The sequence below is a fragment of the Chrysochloris asiatica genome, unplaced genomic scaffold (assembly GCF_000296735.1).
Source record: "Chrysochloris asiatica unplaced genomic scaffold, ChrAsi1.0 scaffold00200, whole genome shotgun sequence".
In the NCBI taxonomy this organism is placed as follows: Eukaryota; Metazoa; Chordata; class Mammalia; order Afrosoricida; family Chrysochloridae; genus Chrysochloris; species Chrysochloris asiatica.
This window is the reverse complement of record NW_006408718.1, coordinates 206,172-210,974: the sequence shown is the minus strand read 5'-3', so window position 1 is coordinate 210,974 and position 4,803 is coordinate 206,172. Positions and strand designations below refer to the sequence as shown.

At 43.4% G+C, this 4,803-nt stretch overlaps 1 protein-coding gene across 1 annotated transcript in view; it reads left to right on the top strand.

Moving 5' to 3' along the window:
- The window catches only part of PROM1 (prominin 1), a 219,790-nt gene that overhangs the window by 144,871 nt on the left and 70,116 nt on the right, over positions 1-4,803 (top strand). The gene's annotated exons all lie outside the window — the stretch shown is intronic.

The following is a 4,803-nucleotide window of genomic DNA, read 5'->3' as shown; positions in this document are numbered from 1 at the left end:
CTTGTTTGCTGAAAGTGAAGAAAACTTAAAATATTTACTGATGAAGATCAAAGAGCACAGCCTTCGGTATGGATTACATCTCAGTGTAAAGAAAACAAAAATCCTCACCACTGGACCAATAAACAACATTCTTATCAATGGTGAAAAGATTGAAGTTGTCAAGGACTTTATTCTTGTTGGATCAACTATCAACACTCATGGAAGCAGCAGTCAATAAACCAAATGACATTGCATTAGGCAAATCTGTTGTGCAAGACGTTTTTTAAGTGTTAAAGAGCAAAGATGTCAGCTTGAAGACTAAGGTGCCCCTGACCCAAGCCATGGTATTTTCAATAACCTCATATGCATGCGAAAGCTTTGCAGTAAGTAAGGAAGACTGTAGAAAAATTGATGCTTTTGAGTTATGGTGTTGGAAGAGAATATTGAAAGTGCCATGGGCTGCCAAAAGAACCAATAGATCCATTTTGGAAGAAATGCACCCAGAGTGCTCCTTGGAGGCTAGGATGGCCAAACTTCGTCCCTCATACTTCGGACATATTGTCAAGAGGGACCAGTCGCTGGAGAAGGATATCATGTTTGGTAAGGTGGAGGGTCAGAGAATAAGAGTATGACCCCCAGTGAGATGGATTGGCCAAGTGGCAGCATCAGTGGCTCAAGCGTGGTGACAATAGTGAGATTGGCCCAGAATTTGGCATTGTTTCATTCTCCTGTGCAGAAGGTCACTATGAGTTGTTGCCAACTCAATGGCACCTAACAACAACATTTATCTACTGTGACATATCAGCCATTGAAAAACCTGTGGAGCACAGTTGTACTCTAATACATGTGGGGGCACCATGAGTTCGAGTGAACTCAACGTCAGCTGGTTTTAATCTAGTAGCATAGCCAGCTTCCCTCGGCCACAATTCAGTGTAAATCTGTAAGTGTTTATAGAGACCCCCACTTCTGACAAAATAAGCCTGAATACTTGCCTTTGCACGTCCGTACTACCACCATCCACCTCAGTGTTCATCACCAAAGACTTCCAGATGCAACTCTTAACAAAACTGTACATTTTGGGAGTAAAATAGTCAGAGCCACAGAGAAGGTAATTGGATCTTTTAGAAACCCTTTCCACAGTACCTACCATGTTTAGGAACCATTGCACTGAAAATACTGCTTCCTGGGGAAATGCTCTTAACTGGGAACCATGAAGGGAGTGAGATTGTTGCTTCTGAAGGGCGAACTCCGTTTCATATACTAGGTTTTGTTTTTCCCCCTTTTATTTCTTAAAAGCACACAAACTCATGCCTTTAAGTCCCTCATGAGGGACAGAAATATATACAAAACTGTGAACAACATATATCAAAGGATCTGTAGGTTGTTTGCTTGATCTCTCTTGTCTGAATTTTATATGAAGTTTTCTTTTTTGATGTTAACAGTGTTGACAAAAATCAAAACAAAAAACACCATGAGGATGTGTCAGAGAAAATGTGACTACAAATTGCCTTCTTGCTACCTCTGCTCTACTCTGGGGGTGTCCCCTCCCTGTTGTACTGGAGATTCTTGGGTAAAAGTAGGAACCATCAGCACAAGCTGCAGTTCTACACCTATAATGTGGAACAGCTGGACTCCAGGGTGCTCCACGACCAACAGCTGAACCTCTTGAGCTCTGACCATGTTGATCTAGTAGAGGGCTCCCCTGTGTTTGAAGTCTTAGGTATTAGGGGACTAGTCCCTTTTCTTCTTCAGCAAAAGCTGCAAGGATTCTGCCTCCTGTGTGGTCTCCTGTCTATTGGTCCAGGTTGCCCAGAGCTGGAGACTGAACCAAGACCAAGTCGATGGGTGACACGAGAGCATGTGCCATGTGTTCTGGAAGATCGTGTTACCGATGTCATGTGCTGGACGCCTTTATTGTATTGTGTGGGGTCCCTAGTTGAGATTTTGAGGTCATGATTTAAAGAAAAGAGTTCTTCCGAGATGACCTCGCCAGGATGAGGTCACATCACGAGCTCATCAGGAGCTCCCAGGGACATTTTTGATTGAATTGGTGTGCTTTATACCCATCCTACAAATTCCAAACTTCATCTCTCATACTTTGGACATATTGTCAGGAGAAAACAGTTGCTAGAGAAGGATATCATACTTGGTAAGGTGGAGGGTCAGAGAAAAAGAGGAAGACCTCCAACAAGATGGATTGGCCAGGTGGTAGCATCGATGGACTCAAGTCTGGCAACAGTAGTGAGGTTGGCCCAGGATTGGACATTGTTTCGTTCTGCTGTTTATCGGGTTGCTATGAGTCGGTGCTGACTCAATGGTACCTAACAACAACAATACCTATCCTGGTTCTGAGGTCCTCAGAGCAACCTCTTTTCTAGGACATGACAGTGCTTACTGCCAGGTGGTTGCACAGGAAAGACACAGTTGGGTGTGGGGAGAGGAAACAGTGACCCAGCTAGGGTCCCTGGTGTCCAGGTACACTGCATCTTCATGAGAAGGTGTATACCAATGTGAATCCCAACCCACTGGGCCCCTTTACTCTGTAGAAATGATTGCTAGAGTTTGCAACCAAAAGTCAGTTCCAACTCATGGCAAACCCGTGTGTCAGAGTAGAACTGTGCTCCAGAGGGTTTGCCAGGGTGGGCTTTTCAGAAATAGATCTCCAGGTCTTCTTCCAAGATGCTTGTGGGTGGACTCGAACTTCCAACCTTTGGGTTAGTGACTGAGTTAGCCATTTGCCCCACACACAGATGTCAACAAAGATTCAGTCCTTCATAACATTGAGTCCTAGAGTAGAGAGCTATGGGTACTCAAGGGGCAGTGAGCTAGCCCAACTTGGCACTGAATTTGGAGCCCCTTCAGTGGAGAGCTTGCTGCATTCCAGAGAGTATCAATAAGCAAGCACAGGCCAAGCATGCTCAGTTTCCAGGTGTCAGATTACCCAATAAGCAAGGTCATTAGCATCTTTTTATTTGTTCTGTGGTGAACTAGTCACATTTCTTCATTCCTTCAAAAATCTACTTTTAGGTATGACTGACATCTTTCTCACTCCCAACCCCACAGTACCTTCCTTTCCCACAGAATTAAAGCCTCTTTTCAAATTTACAATCCCTGACAGGATTGGAGTACTCAATAAGTACGATAAGCATGGGCTTACTTTAATGTGTGGTGAATCGTTTCACATATTTTAACCACATCAGAGATGTGAAACTGTTCACTGCAGATAAGTAAATAAGGACAAGCAAGCCTTGCTCACTAGGTACTCTACCCTTGGTTTCCAGGGAGAAACGCCGTGTTTTGTAGGTGCTCTGATGTTCTTGGTGCACTCTCTCCTCCCGAACCTCCTGTGCCCCTGAGGAGTACCGCACCTATGTGGAGGAAGGACCTGGGTCACCTTGAAGCGTAGAGACTTTGCCCAAAATTACATTGGAGGAAAAGGAACCAGAGTCAAAGTTCGTGGAGGCAGAACTTCTGGGCAGAAATCACGAGTCCTGTCCTTGCATAGAGCTTCCTGGTTGTCAGGGCTCTGATCGGGGAATACACCTATTCCTCACTTAATGACTATTTTGTTATCTGACATTCTGCATTTATGACCATAGTGAAAAACCTGCTATTCAACTACTTTGCACAAAACAACATATATCTGGCAATAATGAATGCTGAGTTTCGGGGGAAGAGTATTTCTGGCTGCTATGGTCAGCTTGGCTGGGCCATGATTCTCAGTGCTTGGCAACTGTATAATGATGTCATTGGCAGCTATGTAATGATGTCATTTAGCAGCCATCTAATGATATAGTTGGTCCTCAATTTTACAATCTGATCATACTCCATTTTCAAATAATGGTGGTTTTCACATAGTGATCTGGTCCATGGAACGTAATCATGTTGCTAAGTGAGGAATGGTGTAATTTTAGACAACAGGGAGCTACTTAGAGGAAACACACATCCTTTGACTTCACACCCGTGGTTGGAGTTCAAACCAGGGTTCTGCAGAGCCTCCATTCTGTCTGACTTTCTATCCCAGGACAACTTCCAAATGCTGCATGCGGTAGATTAGTGACGCATTACATGTTCATATACAGCGTGCTAGTGGGATGTTCTCTACACAAATTCTTAGTGACCTCCCCTCCATGAGCCTTAGATTGTGAATATTCAAATTCTACTTTTTACCATTAGTGTCTCTAAAAAAAGGAAAGGAAATGAAAGCTAGGCAAACGCAACCTCTTATTCCTTGCCAGTATTCCTCCTGGTAGGTTTCCCAGGGTGTGGTCTGTATTCATTACATGCTGCATGTCCGCATGGAAGTTGCCAAAATCACTTTGCAGCTTTACTGTGGTGATGGTGGTGGTGGTGGTGGTGGTTATGTACTGTGGATACGGTTTCAACTCATACCGACCCTGTGTAGGGTTTCCGAGGCTGTAAAACAGAAAGTTTTCTTTTTCTCCTGCAGAACTGCTGATAATTTCGAACTGCTGACCTTGCAATGAGCAGTCCAACTCTTAACCACTATGCTACCAGAGTGGAGGGTTTTACTTACCTTGTTTTCTTTGTTTTCAGTGCTCTGGAACGTTGAATGCTGAGGTTGAAATTGCTGAAGGTAAGGTGGATGCTTTTATGTAAGTCAATTTATAGGATCAACAAAATAAACTAACTAACGAACACTATAAAAATACAACTTACATAGCTAAGTCATATGCAAAGTAGATAGTTTAGGTCATTGTATTATATATATAAATATGATTGTTGTTGTTAAGTGCCGTCAAGTCGGTTCTAACTCATAGCAACTCGAAGGGTATCAAAATCGTACAATGCCACACAACCAGG